The following is a 16237-nucleotide window of genomic DNA, read 5'->3' as shown; positions in this document are numbered from 1 at the left end:
TATTAAGTTTCTATTATGTACCATACATGGGTGCTTTATATGTACTTCATTTAATCTTCATAGTAGGTTTATGAGTACTGTCTTCATTTTTCAAGTAAATAATGCATGGCTCAGTGTATTTACATTAATTGCTTAAGATTTCAAAGCAATTGAGTGACAAAACTGGGTTTCAAACTCAGGTCTTTTAAAGTCCAGGGCCAATACTTTTCTCTCCTCATCATGATGTCTTATAGTGCATGTTAAAATCCAGTTTGAGGTATTAATCTGCTCCTAATTTACTTGGCATGTATGCTTCAACTCCTCCAAGATAATGGAGGCTCCTTCCTTGGGTTAAAACCTTGGCCTTCCTTCCTACAACTTGAATTTACCACAGTGAGAAACCCGGGGGGGGAGGTGGGGAAAGACTCCTCAATTCAAAACCCTTTGCTTGTACCTAGAAAGAGATGATAGAGATAGATAAAGGATTAAGTAGGAAAAGACATGAATACTTCTGTCTAAATGGCAGACAGTAGAAAATCGTTAAATAGGGGGTGGAAGAGGAGTCTGCACAACTTTGTAGTAATTTATTTTCTCAGAATACATTGGTTTATTTTACATGCTTAAGGATATCCTATTCAACTATAGACATATAAGAAAAAAAAAAAAAGCTCTATGAACCAAGTAGAGATAATTCTGGGATTATACATTATTTTGCATTAGACACACCATTTCACCCCTCCATTAGCAAAGATAATTGTGATAAAATCAATTCTCAATTTAGCTATCAGCAAATATCATATTTGATATTATACTTACTATTCATTGCAAGCTTAATTTTCATTAATTTGTTTAAATATACTTTTGAAGAATTCAGTTGATATTAATATGGTGTGTTATGGGTTGAGAATTATCTTTTTTCTCAAATGATTATTAAAATGATTTCCAATAAAGTTTCAGGTCCTTAAGTCTCAATGTTTTTTGTAAAGAAAGAGATAATATTTTACAGCTGTGTATAATTTTACATATAACTGACTAATTATTGGTGAGTGTGCTGCTACCTTCTGTTTCAATGCTATATGTCTGGAGAGCCTATTTTGAACCCTGCTGAATTTGCCTAAGTAAATGAAACTTGTTTTCCTTTTGTTTATATTGTTTATTTGCATTTTTAAGTTGAAAATGGGGTCTAAGGGTAACAAAATGCAGTGATCACAATGTTTCTTTTTAAATATAGTGATGCTTTTTGTATATTATTTTGCTTTTAAATTGTTCCCTCACAACAGTTGCAAGCAAAAACATGCAAGTGAATAGGTTCACAAATGGTTAAGTCATCATGCTTAGATTTAAGAAGAGTTCTCTATTCATATAGCTTGACATGTAAATTCTTAAGAATGCAGAATAATATTGAATAATGTCAGGTATGCCATGTTGCTTTTATCTGCTTAGCATATGGGTAATTTTTTAAATTTCTATTTTATATGACTTTATTCCTTTTTGATTTATTTTCTTTTAATTTCAAATGTGTTTATTTTCCTCTTGGTCATATTTCCCCTATATAATAGAAACCAGTTCATTCAATCCCACTAATTAAAATTTTAAGATAATTCAGAGTCCCTATGCTAAAGTCTCTGATATTAATAAATGTATCTTATTTAGCCAATTAAAAGTATAAATAAAAATGTATGTGTATATATTGGTATTGAGTTACTAAAATACTTGGCTTTCTGGGTGGCTCTAGTGATAAAGGATCTGATCCACCTGCCAATGCAGGAGACGTAAGAAATGCAGGCTCTATCCTTGGGTCAGGAAGATTCCCTGGAGTAGGAAAATAGCAATCTGCTCCAGTATTCTTGCCTGGAAAATTCCATGGACAGAGGAGCCTGGTGGGCTACAGCCCATGGGGTTGCAAGGAGTTGGACACAACTGAGCACATTCTGCATTCCATATTCCATACTAAAATACTTGGGAAATTTAAATGTACTTAGGTATCTAAAAATTGCTTCAAATAATTTATTTCTATACAAAATAATCAACATACTAATTACTGATGATAATACTTTTTTCACTGAGATAAGATCCTTAGGAGGTATTCTTGACAATGTTTTCTGGTATTTCATTTAGAGAATATCTATATAACTATAGACCCAGAGATATAGTATCTATTAATATCTATCTATTGATTAATATCTATCTTTAGATAAAAATATATGTGAATTTATGGTTTTCATTTAACATATAATGTTTCTTGAACATCCATTACGCACCAAACAATCGAAAAAACATCACAACACATTAAAATTTATTTTGTGGGTGAGGGTTTTCTCAAATTCCATCCAACCTTTTACTGAGTAATTACAAAATGATGAAATTTACTTGTATTTTGCCTTCATATATTGCACTGCTGATAGTCTCATCTCATGTCTCTGTCTCTATTTCTATTGTACAATCTGTATCTTAATTCCCTGATAGGTCATTAGCATATAATAATTCTATTACCTAGTATTTAAAAAGAATGTTTTGTGTTATAGAGGGGAAAAGGAAGGACTTTTATCCCCATCTTTCTCGGCAAAACCGCAAAAGTGCTAATATCCCTGAATCATACTCAAAGGATGGATTTGTCATATGTGCCTTTGAACTTCCCAAAAGATGACTACTCCCCTTTCCTTGGCTTATGAACTGGTTCAGACAGACAGATGCGGAATTTGGCCTGAGAGAGATTTAAACTGACACCTTACAAGGAAGTAATAAAGAGCTTCAAATGAAATTTCTATAGTGTTCATTTCTTAAAAGGTAGAAGATTCTTCAACTGTTTTCTTTTTTCTTTGAGTTCTATTGTGATAAAATATTTTTAGGAATTTCAGCTGCCATCCATGTTCCTGGGAAACTGAGCCTATGAATATCCAATCCAGTAATAGTAGCTTCAACAATCAACTCAGGATTGGCTGAGCTATAAGTAGAATCCTGCCAAATCTTCATAGTGATATGTCAATTTTATGACATGATATAATGCCAGCCTGCTAGCATGATCGGAATCAGCTTCCCTTTACAAGTTATGTTTTGTGTGATTACTCAATTTGATTGCTAAGAAGTGGTTATAAGTAGGACAGAGTGGTCCTAAGCCTTTCTTCTGTGAGTGTAACACAGGAGAAATCTATCTAGAAAGAAACAAACCAACCTTTTCAATGGTTGACTTAAAACATTTTTTTCCTATGACTATCTTTGACTTTTTCAATGATTAATATTGTAAAGCATTCTCCATGTCACACAAATGGTAACCGCTTTTATGTCAAAAAATGGTAGTAACTATTATCTTTATTTCTCGTGTGCCCAGGAAGAATCATTGGCCTGATAGGAACCAGAGTTAAATGACTAATATTTTCTAATAGTTAGCTTAGACTACATACAATTATGGTTTCTCTACTAACCAAAAGGTTAATTTTATCAGTTTAATAACAGGAACTTCATCCATTATTTTAGTTAAATGTGGCTTTCCAAATATTTTTATTTTAGTATCTTTCATTTTATCTTTTATTATCTTTAATATCTTTAATATCTTTTTATCCTCTGTATAAATATCATAACCTAAAAAGTGTCCCCACCCACTTTTTTAGACTCCTACCAATTTTTGGACTGCCTTGAAGACTCACAGAGCAAAACCTACTGCTTATTTCCAATGTAGGTGGAGGGGAAAACTTGGAATTTAAGCAAACCTTGCAGGATTTTAGTGATGATGATGATGATGATGATGATGATAAAAATGTATAGTGCTTTATAAACCACTCCCACATCTTTAAGGTGTGTCAGTGTGTATTGTTGTTGTTGGTTAGTTGCTAAGTTGTGTCCGGCTCTTTTTGCAACCCCAGGGACTGTAGCCTTCTGGGTTCCTCTCTTCATGGGCTGTCTCATGCAAGAATACTGGCGTGGGTTGACATTTCCTTCTCCAGGGGATCTTCCCAACCCAGGGATTGAACCCATGTCTCCTGCATTAGCAGGTGGATTCTTTACCACTGAGCCATTGAGGAAGCCTGTCTATGTGTATGCATGTAGCTAAACCTTAAGTTTTAAAAAGAATACTTTTCAAGGTCCATTCGTGTTGTCCCAATCCAGGTTTTTATTCTTTTCTATGGCTGAGTAGTATTCCATTTTATATGTATAACGCTTCTTCATTAATCATTCATCTATTGAAAGGAACTTAGGGTGCTTCCATATCTTTGCTATTGTAAATAATGCTGCAATGAGCATAGGTGTGTAAATGTATATTCAAATTAGTGCTTTTGTTTTGTTTGTATAAATATCCAGGAGTGGAATTACTGGATCATATGGTAGTTCTATTTTTAACTTTTTGAGGAAACTTCATAATTTTTCCATAATGGCCATATCAATTAATTCCCACCAACAGTGCACGGGGATTTGCTTTCTCCACATCCTTGCCAATGCTTGTTATTTGTTGCCTTTTTCGAAATAGCCATCCTGAGAGCTGTGAGTTGATACTTCATTGTGATTTTTTAAATTAAATTTATTAATTTTATTTGGAGGATAATTACTTTACAATATTATAAAAATATGGACCGTTTCATGAACTTGCGTGTCATCCTTTGGCAAGGGCCATGCTAATCTTCTCTGTATCATTCCAATTTTAGTATATGTGTTGCCGAATTGAGCACTTCATTGTGGTTTTGATTTGATTAGTGATGATTAGTGATGTTGAGCATCTTTTCACATGCCTATCGGCAATCTGTATGTCTTCTTTTGGAAAAATGTCTACACAGATTTAATTGAGTTGTTTGTTCTTTTGATGTGGAATTGTATGCAGTTTATTTTTGTGTGGCTATTAACTCCTTATCAGATATATCCTTTGAAAATATGTTCTCCCACTAAGTAGGTGGCCTTTATGATTTGTTGATAGTTCCCTTCACTGTCCAAAAGATTTTTCGTTTGATGTAGTCCCATGTGTTTATTTTTGCTTTTATTTCCTTTGCCCAAAGAGATATATCCAAAAAAGTATTATTAAACCCAGGGTCAAGGAGCTTATTGCCTGTTTTCTTCAATGAGTTTTATGGTTTCAGGTCCTACATTTAAGATGTCAATCCATTATGAGTTTACTTTTGTGCATGGTTTGAGATAGTAATCCAGTTTATTTTGCAAGTAACTGTTCAGTTTCACAACAGTATTTATTGAAGAGGTTGTCTTTTCCCCATTGTATATTCATACTGTCTCTGTTAGATTAATTGATCATAAGTGTGTGAGCTTATTTCTGGGCTCACTATTCTGTACATTGATCTATGTGTCTGTATTTGTGCCAGTACCCTACAGTTTGTATTACCCTACAGTTTGATAGTATAGTTTGAAATCAGGAGCGTGAATATCTCTAGTTTTTCACTTTTTCCTCACTGTTATTTTAGCTCTTTGGGGTCATTTGTGGTTCTACACAAATTTTAGAATTTGTGTTCTAAATCAAGTTGTAGAATTATTTTTTCTACTCCTATGAAAATGCCATTGGTATTTTGATAGAGACTGCATTGAATCTGTAGATTGTCTTGGGTAGTATGGTCATTTTAGCAATGTTAATTCTTCCAGTCCATGAACATGGTATATCTTTCCTTGTGTGTGTGTGTGTGTGTGTGTGTGTGTGATCTTCAGTTTTGTTCATCAGTGCCTTATAGTTTTCAGTAAGCAGGTCTTTTCCTTCTTAGTTAGATTTATTCCATAGAATTTTTTTCTTTTTGAAGTGATTGTAAAAGGGATTGTTTTCTTAATTTCTCTTTCTGATAGTTCATTTTTAGTGTCTAAAAATGCAGCAAATTTATATATATATTAATTTTATATCCTGCAAATTTATTGAATATTTGATGAATTCCAGTACTTTGCTCCCTGGAGTAGTACTTTGCTGGTGTCTTTAGAATTTTCTGTGTATAGTATCATGCCTTTAGGGTCTTTAGGATTTTCTATGTATGTATAGTATCATGCCATATGCATAGTAACAATGACAATTTTATTTCTTCCTTCCCAATGTGAATTCCTTCTTCTTCTTCTTCTTCTTCTTCTTTTTTTTTCTGGTTGCTGTGGCTAGGACCTCCAATACTATGTTGAATAAAAGTGGTGAGAGTGGGCATCCTTGTCTTGTTCCTGATTTTAGAGGAAATATTTTCAGTTTTTCACAGTTGAGTATGATGTTGACACAGTTGACAAGCTGTGAGCTTGTCATATAAGGCTTTTATTATGTCAAATTATGTTTCCTCTATACTCACTTTGTATAATTCTTATCATAAATGGATATTGATTTCAAAAATTATTTTATTGAAATTTAGTGGTTTTACAATGTTTGTGTGTTTTTACTGTTTATAAAAGCGATTTGGTTATACATACATATGTATCACACCTTCCTTTGCATATTATTTTCCATTATGATTAATCACAGGATATTGAATATGGTTCCTTTTGCTATACAATAGGACCTGGTTATTTGGATGTTGAATCATATCAAAAGCTTTTTCTGCATCAATTGAGATGATTATATGATTTTTATTTTTCAGTTTGTTAATATGGTGTATGTTATTGGGTGATTTGCAGATATTGACCCATCCTTGTATCCCTGGGATGAATCCCACTTGAGCAGAGTATGTGATCCTCTTGCTGTGTTGTTGAATTTGGTTTGCTAGTATTTTGTTGAGGGCATTTGCATCTATGTTCATAAGTGGTATTAGCCTGTAATTTCCTTTTTTGTGTGATATCTTTGTCAGATTTTGGTATCACTGTAATGCTGGTCTCATAGAATGAGATTTTAAGCATTCCTGCCTCAACAATGTTTTGGAATAGTTTGAGAAGGATAAGTGGTAAACCTTCCTTATGTTATGTTTTTTGTTTATTTTTGTTTTTATTTTCATTACTCTAGGAGGTGGATAAAAAAAGATCTTGCTGTGATTTTGTTAGAATGTTCTGCGTGTTTTTTCCTCTAAGAGTTTTATATGTCTCATCTTACATTTAAATTTTTAATCCATTTTGAGTTTACTTTTGTTTATGGTTTTAGAAAATGTTCTAACTTCATTCTTTTACATGTAGTTGTCCTTTTTTGCCAGCACCACTTATTAAAGAGACTATCTTCTTCATTGTATATTCTTGCTTCCTTTGCCGTATATTAGGTGACCATAGGTGCATGTGTTTATCTCTGGATTTTCTATCCTGTTCCACTGATCTATATTTCTGTTTTTGTGCCAGTAACATGTTATCTTGATTACTGTAACTTTGTGGTATAGTCTGAAGTCAGGGGGCCTGAATCCTCCAGCTCCTTTTTTCTATCTCAAGATTGCTTTGGCTATTCACGGTCCTTTGTATTTCCATAAAAACTGTACAATTATTTTGTTCTAATTCTGTGAAAAATGCTATTGATAATTTGATAGAGATTGCGTTGAATCTGTACATTGCTTTGGGTGGCATAGTCATTTTGACAATATCTATCCTTCCAATCCAAAAACATGGTATACCTCTCCAGAGATTTTAGTGTCATCTTTAATTTCTTTCATTAGCCTCTCACAGTTTTCCAACTACAGATCTTATGCCTCATTATGTAGATTTATTCTTATTTCTTTTATTCTTTTTTGATGTAACAGTAAGTGGGATTGTTTCCTTGATTTCTCTTTCTGATCTTTCATTCTTAGTGTACAGGAATGCAAGCTGCTGCTGCTGCTAAATCACTTCAGTCTTGCCCAACCCTGTGTGACCCCATAGCTGGCAGCCCACCAGGCTCCCCTGTCCCTGGGATTCTCCAGGCAAGAACACTGGAGTGGGTTGGCATTTCCTTCTCCAATGCATAAAAGTTGAAAAGTGAAAGTGAAGTCACTCAGTTGTGTCTGACACTTAACGGCCCCACAGACTGCAGCCTACCAGGCTCCTCTGTCCATGGGATTTTCCAGGCAAGAGTACTGGAGTGGGTTGCCATTGCCTTCTCTGATAGGAATGCAAGAGATTTTTGCATATTAATTTTGTATCCTGCAACTTTACCAAATTCATTGATAAGCTCTAGTAGTTTTCTGGGAGCATGTTTAGGATATTCTCTGTATAATATCATGTCATCTGAAAACAGTAACCGTTTTAATCCCTTTCTAATTTGAATTCATTTTAATCCTTTTCCTTCTATCATTGCCATGGCTAGGACTTCCAAAACCATGTTGAATAATACTGGTGAGAGTGGACATCATCCTCTTGTTCCTAATTTTAGAGAAAATGCTTTCAAGAAGTTCACTGTTTGGGAATGACATTTGCTGTGGGTTTTTTTTTTTTTTTTTAATATGGCCTTTATTATGTTGAGGTATGTTCCCTCTATGCCCACTTTATGGAGTGGTTTTTTTTTTAATTGTAAATGGGTGTTGAATTTTGGCAAAAGCTTCTTCTGCATCTGTTGAGCTGATCATATGGTTTTTATTATTTGATTTGTTAATATGGTGTATTGCATTGATTGATTTAAGTATGTTGAATCCTTGCATCCCAGGGTTAAATCCCATTTGATCATGGTGTATAATCCTTTTAATGTGTTCTTGGATTTGGTTAGCTAATATTTTGTTAATAATTTTTGTATCTATGTTCATCAGTAATATTGGCCTAAAATTTTCTCTTCTTTTGTTGACATCTTTGTCTCGTTTTGGTATACTACTACTAATAAATAGCTTCAATCATGTGCGACTCTGTGAGACCCTATGGACTGTAACCTGCCAGCCTCCTCTGTCCAAGGGATTCTCCAGGCAAAAATACTGGAGTGGATTTCCATTTCCTCCTCCAGGAGACCCTCCTGACCCAGGGATCAAACCCAACTCTCCTGCATTGCAGGCAGATTCTTTACCATCTGAACCACCTGGGAAACCTTCCACATGGAAGGTTTTGGTATAATTCTTCCTTAAATGTTTGTTAGAATTCACTTGTGAAGACATCTGGTCCTGGAATTTTGTTTGTTTTTTGTTACTATCAGATTCTATTAGAAAGATGGTAATGATAACCCTATATGCAAAACAGAAAAAGAGACACAGATGTACAGAACAGACTTTTGGACTCTGTGGGAGAAGGCTAGGGTAGGATGTTTCTTTTATTACTTTTAATTGATTTATTTGTATTTTCTATTTCTTCCTGGCTTACTCTTGGGGGATTGTACATTTCTGGGAAATTTCTATGAACTTATTTCTTATAGGTTTTCCAATTTATTTGTATATAATTTTATAGTAATCTAACATTATCCTTTGTATTTCTGTGGTGTCAGTTGTATCTTCTCTTTCATTGATAATTTTATTGATATCAGCTCTCTTTTTTTCTTGATGAGTATGTCTAAAAGTTTATCAGTTCTGTTTATATTTTCAGACTTAGTTCTAACTTTCATTGATCATTTATATGTATTTAGCCTCTATTTCTGCTCTGATCTTTATTATTTCTTTCCTTTGTTTAACTTTGAGTTTTGTTTGCTCTTCTTTTCTTGTTACTTTAGGTGTAAGTTTGGGATGTTTGATATGTTTCATGTTTCTTGAATTAGGCCGGTTTGTTATATAGTTCCTTTATGAACTGCTTTTACCTGCCTCTGCTTTTGTCCATGCTTTTTGTATTGTCGTGTTATCATTTCTATTTGTCTCCAGGTATTTAAAAATTTTTTTTCTTTGATTCCTTCAGTAATGGTTGTTTAGTAGCATACTGTGTAACCTCCTCATATTTGTGGTTTTTTTTTGTAGTCTTTTTTCCTTGAAGATGATTTCTAGTCTTATAGTATTGTGGCCAGAAAAGATACTTTATGCATTTTCAGAGTTGTTGAATTTAATGAGACATTTTGTGGACTAACACATGATCTGACCTGGAGAATATTCCATGTGTATGTGAAAAAAATGTGTACTTTTGGGTGGAATAGTCTATATACATTTGTTAAGTCCATCTGGTCTAATGTGTCTTTTAAGACAAGTGTTCCTAACTTTAAGACCAGTGTTTCCTTATTGATTTACTTTCTGGATGTGTCTATTGATGAAGTAAGGGTATTAAAGGCTCCTACTTTTACTGTACTTTCAGTTTCTCACATTATGTCTGTTAATATTTGCTTTAAGTGATTGCATGTTCCTTTGCTGGGTACAGATATACTTAAAAAATTTTGTATCATCAATGCCTTGATCATTATGTAATGCCCATATAGTTTCTCATTACAATCTTTGTTTTAAAGCCTATTTTGATTCATATAAGTAATGCTACCTTGGCTTTCTTTTAATTCCCATTTGCTGTAATAACTTTTTCTATTCCCTTACTTTTAGTGTGTGTGTTTTTAGATCTGAAGTAAATCTCTTATACACAGCATATATATGAATCTTCTTTTGTATCCATGTAGCCACTTTGTGAGGAAATCAACAAATTAATCTGAAATGCAGTAGTAAGGTGCAATCTCAAAAACTATAGAATAATCTTGGATCATTTACAAGAAAAAGCATTCAATGTCACAGTCATCTGGGTCTATGCCCCAACAACTGATGCAGAAGAAACTGAAGTTGTTTGGGTCTATGAAGACCTATAAGATCTTCTAGAACTAACAACCAAAAAGATGTCCTTTTCAACATAGGGGATTGGAATGCAAAAGTAGGAAGTCAAGAGATACCTGAAATAACAGGCAAGTTTGGCCTTGGAGAACAAAATTAAGCAGGGCAAGATCTAATAGAGTTTTGTGAAGAGAAAGCACTGGTCATAGTAAACACCCTCTTCCAACAAGAGATGACTCTACACATGGAAATCACCAGATGGTCAATATTGAAATCAAATAAATTATGTTCCTTGCAGACAAAGATGGAGAAGCTATATACAGTCAGCAAAAACAAGACTTGGAGCTGACTGGTTCAGATCATGAGATCCTTATTGCAAAATTCAGGCCTAAATTGAAGAAAATATGGAAAAGCAGTAGGCCATTCAGGTATGACCTAAATCAAATCTGTTATGATTATAAGTAGAGGTGATGAATAGAATCAAGGGATAAGATCTGGATAGACAGAGTGCCTGAAGAACTATGGACAGCAGTTTGTAACATTTTGCAGGAGGCAGTGACCAAAACCATCACAAGGTAAAAGATATGCAAGAAAGCAAGTGGTCATCTGAGGAGACTTTACTAATAGGTGAGGAATGAAGCAAAGCAAAAGGCAAGGGAGAAAGGGAAAGATATACCCAAATGAATGCATAGTTACAGAGATTAACAAGGTAAATAAGAAGGCCTTCTTAAATGAACAATGCAAAGAAATAGAGGGAAACAAGAAAAGGAAAAACTAGAGGTCTCTTCAAGAAAATTTGAGACATCAAGGGAACATTTCATGCAAGCATGGGCATGAAAAAGGACAGAAACAGTAAAGACCTAACAGAAAAGATTAAGACGAGGTGGCAAGAATACGCAAAAGAACTATACAGAAAGGTCTTAATGATCTGGATAACCATGATGGTGTGGTCACTCAACTGGAGCCGGACATCCTGGCCTGTGAACTCAAGTGGGCCTTAAGAAGCATTACTACAAAACTAGTGGTGGTGATGGAATTCAGCTGAGCTATTTAAAATCTTAAAAGATGATACTGTTAAAGCACTCTACTCAATATGTCAGCAAGTTGGAAAACTCAGCAGTGGCTACAGGACTGGAAAAGTTCAGATTACATTCCAATCCCCCAAAAAGACAATGCCAAAGAATGTTCAAACTACTGTACAATTGTGCTCATTTCATAATGCTAGCAAGGTTATGCTCAAAATCGTTCAGGCTAGGCTTCAGCATTACATGAACTAAGAACTTTCAGATGTCCAAGTTGGGTCAGAGGAAGAGACAGAGGAACCAGAGATCAAATTGCCAACATTTGTTGGCTCATGGAGAAAGCAGGGGAGTTCCAGAAAAATACACTGATTTCTGTTTCATTGACTATGCTAAAGCCTTTGACTTTGGGGATCACAACAAACTGGAAAATTCTTAAAGAGATGGGAATACCAGACCAACTTACCTGTCTCCTGGGTAACCTATATGTGGGTCAAAAAGCAACAGAACCAGACATAGAACAACTGACTGGTTCAAAACTGAGAAAGGAATACAATAGGCTGTATATTTTCTCCCTTCTTATGTAGCTTATATGCAGAGTACCTCATCTGAAATGCCAGTCTGAATGAATCACAAGCTGGGATCAAGATTTCCAGTAGAAATATAAACCACCTCAGATATGCAGATAACACCACTCTAGTGGAAGAAAGTAAAGAGTAACTAAAGAGCCTCTTGAAGAGCATGAAAGAAGAGAGTGAAAAAACTGGCTTGAAACTCAATATTTAAAAAAACTAAGATCTTGGCATGCAGTCTCATCAGTTCATCACAAACAGAAGGGGAAAAAGTGGAAGCAGTGACTGATTTTCCTTTCTTGGGCTCCCAAATCACTGGATCCATGAAATAAAAAGATGCTTGCTCCTTGGTAGGAAAGCTATGATAAATCTAGAAAACATATTAAAAAGAAGAGACATTACCTTACCAACAAAGATCTGTATAGTCGAAGCTTTGTTTTTTTTTTTTTTTTTTTTAGTAGTCATGTATGAATGTGAGAGTTGGATCATAAAGTAATGTAAGCACCAAAAAAATAATGTTTTCAAATTGTGGTGCTGGAGAAATTCTTGACAGTCCCTTGGACTGCAAGGAGATCAAACCAGTCAATCTTAAAGGAGTCAACCCTGAATATTCATTGAAAGAACTAAAGCTGAGGCGAGGCTTCAATTCTTTGGCCACCCTATAGGAAAAGTCAATTCATTGAAAATGTTCCTGATGCTGGGAAAGATTGAAGACAAAAGAGGAGGGGGCAGCAGAGGATGAGATGGTTAGATAGTATCACTGATGCAATAAACATGAATTTGAGCAAATTCCAGGAGATAGTAAAAAAAGAGGAGCCTGCATGCTGCAGTCTGCGCCATGTGTGGTAAATTGCTTCAGTTGTGTCTGACCCTTTGCATCCCTATGGACTGTAGCCCACCAGGCTCCTCTATCCATGGAATTCTGTAGGCAAGAATACTGGAGTGGGGTGTCATGTCTTCCTCCAGAGGATTTTCCCAACCCAGGGATTGAACCTGCGTCTCCTGCGACTTCTGCATTTCAGGCAGATTATTTACTGCTGAGCCACCCAGAAAACCCATGCTGCAGTCCATGGGGCTGCAAAGAGTTGGGACACAACTTAGTGACTAAACAGTAACAACAACTGAATATTTGCCTATACTTGTGATATTTTTCCTTTCTTAATTGTCATATTTCTATCTATGTCTTTTTGTTTTTAACTTAGAGGTCTGTTTATTTCTTGCAAAGATGCTGTAAACCTTTTATTCTATCAAATCTGAATAAAATCTTTGTTGTATAGATGCTCAAAATCCTTCAAGCTAGGCTAAACAGTATGTGACCCGAAAATTCCACATGTATAAGCTGGATTTAGAAAAGGCAGAGGAACCAGAGATCACATTGCCATCAGCTGGAAAGGAATTCTACAAAAATATATACTTCTGCTCCACTGACTATGTTAAAAGCCTTTGCCTGGGTGGATCACAACAAAATATGGAAAATTCTTAAAGATTGGAATATCAGACCATCTTACCTGCCTCCTGAGAAATCTGTATACAGGTCAAGAAGCAACAGTTAGAACTGGACATGGAACAACAGACTGGTTCCAAATAGGAAAAGGAGTACGTCAAGTCTGTATATTGTCACCCTGCTTATTTAACTTATATACAGAGTACATCATGTGAAATGCCAGACTGGATGAAGCACAAGCTGGAATCAAGATTGCTGGGAGAAATATCAATAACCTCAGATACGCAGATGACACCACCCTTATAGCAGAACGTGAAGAGGAACTAAAGAGCCTCTTGATGAAGGTGGAAGAGGAGAGTGAAAAAAACTGCCTTAAAACTCAACATTCAAAAAACTAAGATCATGGCATCCAGTCCCATCCCTTCATGGGAAATAGATGGAAAAACAATGGAAACCATGACAGACTTTATTTTCTTGGGCTCTAAAATCACTGCAGATGGTGACTGCAGTCATGAAATTAAAAGACACATGCTCCTTGGAAGAAAAACGATGACCATCCTAGACAGTGTATTTAAAAGCAGAGGCATTACTTTGCCAACAAAGGTCCATATAGTCAAAGCTATGGTCTTTCCAGTAGTCATATACAGATGTGAGAGTTGGACCTTAAAGAAGGTTGAGTACTGAAGAATTGATGCTTTCAAACTGTGATACTGGAGAAGACTCTTGAGAGTCCCTTGGGCTGCCAGGAGATCAAATCAGTCCATCCTAAAAGAGAACAGTCCTGGATATTCATTGGAAGGACTGATGCTGAGTCTGAAACTCCAATACTTTGGCCACCTCATTCGAAGAGCCATCTCACTGGAAAAGACGCTGATGCTGGGGAAGATTGAAGGCAAGAGGAGAAGGGCACGATAGAGGGTGAGATGGTTGGATGCCATTACCAATTCAATGGACATGAGTATGAGCTTACTCTGAGACATTGTGAAGGACAGGGAAGACTGGTGTGCTGCTCTCCATTGGGTTGCAGAGTCAGTTATGACTTAGTGACTGAACAACAATTCATATTGGTAGATTTTCCTTTTCATATGTGCAAATATCATGCCACTCCCTCTGGTCTTTAGATTTCCTATTATGGTCATTTCCTTGTATATGACTTCCTGGTTTTCCCTTGATTCCATTTAGTATTCTATTTATTTTTGTACTATTTTAATTACAAAATGTCTTGGTATTGTGTGATTTCACTAGTATTGGAGTCTGAATAAAGACACAAAAAATAAAAACAAATTTACAGTTATAGAGAACAGATTAATTGTTACTAGAGGGGAAATGGCATGGGGGGTGCAAAATGGGTGAAGGTGGTCAACTGTAAGTTGATGGTTGGCTTGTGTTGGTAATCACTTCTTAGTATATACAGATCTTGAATTATAGTTTTGTGTACATTAAATTTATATAATAATTAAAAGAATGACTTTCAAATATTTCTTCATTTGATACCTCAACAATTCTTGTAAGCTTAACATTAAGATTACTTATTAACAGATGAAGAAAATGGATGTTCAAGAATTTAAATGACTTGCCCGAAATCTTAGAGATAGTATTGAGTGGAGTCAGAATTTTAAAGTCCAGGTCTTTTGACCATTAATACCATAATTTTACAATCACACTGAGTTATAGTATTTTTCAAGCAAAAACTTGGCATTGGAAATTGAGGTTATAAATCTTTAGGATCATAACAGAATTGCTTAAATTAAATATGATAGGCTGTCTTGTGTTTTGGAAGTAGGAAATTCTTGGAAGAATCCATGTAATTCACTTTTGGTTATTGTATAATTTCAATAAATTAAAGTCTTGATCTTTTCCTTTCCTTTTTTTGAGCACTCTTATAGAAGTTTACAGTGAGGACAGATATTACAATTAGATGTGGCTGTATTTTCTCTTTTCAAAAAGTACAAAGATAATCTTTTGAATGACTGTGCTCAGTCGCTTAGTCAAGTCTGACTCTTTGCAACCACATGAACTGTAGCTTACAAGGCTCCTCTGTCCATAGAACTTTCCAGGCAAGAATACTGGAGTGGATTTCTGTTTTATACTCCAAGGGATCTTCCTAACCCAGGGATTTAACTTGCATCTCTTGCACCACCTGCATTACAGGCAGATTCTTTACTAGTGCACCACCTGGGAAGCACCTTTTGAATGATTGCAACTTACTTTTCATGTAGAAAATGATAACAGCTCTAAATTGTTTCTTGTGATAATTCTTGAGTTAATTACTTTGATATATCTGGCTAATGATTAATATGATTATGTTAATGAGAAATAGACATCATGCCAAACTCTAATAGTATGGCTTATAATGCTTCTCCAAATGTACAGTTCTAGCTTCCCACTGTGTTGAAAGGATTGCTATTGTGATAATTGACATATTGCACATTGCCCCTGCTTTCCATTTGGTCAATACTCAAATCATCCCCAAATGATAAATCTCATAAAAATCACATCATCACAAGTCAAACCTAGTGGACTACAGAAAGATACAATTAGTCTCTTCAGGGCCCATCCCCCAACCTAGTCTTCCCCATCATAGGCAACTTACATGAAATGAAATACACAACTATTCACCTACTACATAGGTCACTCTTTCATTGTCTGCTCTTTATGCTGGCTTGTTTCTTCCCAAGGAAGAAAGGTTACATTTAAGTAGCAGAATAAAACTTCCCATTGTACAATATGCCTGACCCA

General features: G+C 35.2%; 1 protein-coding gene and 1 non-coding gene across 2 annotated transcripts in view; one reads left to right on the top strand and one right to left on the bottom strand.

Moving 5' to 3' along the window:
* The window catches only part of DACH2 (dachshund family transcription factor 2), a 798949-nt gene that overhangs the window by 304720 nt on the left and 477992 nt on the right, over nucleotides 1-16237 (top strand). The gene's annotated exons all lie outside the window — the stretch shown is intronic.
* On the bottom strand, nucleotides 4534-4640 carry LOC122691010. Its single transcript, XR_006340259.1, has one exon. It is a non-coding gene; the product is annotated as a U6 spliceosomal RNA (small nuclear RNA).

This window comes from Cervus elaphus, chromosome X, assembly GCF_910594005.1.
Source record: "Cervus elaphus chromosome X, mCerEla1.1, whole genome shotgun sequence".
Taxonomy (NCBI): Eukaryota; Metazoa; Chordata; class Mammalia; order Artiodactyla; family Cervidae; genus Cervus; species Cervus elaphus.
The sequence above is the reverse complement of the archived record's forward strand: the minus strand, read 5'-3'. Positions and strand labels throughout refer to the sequence as shown.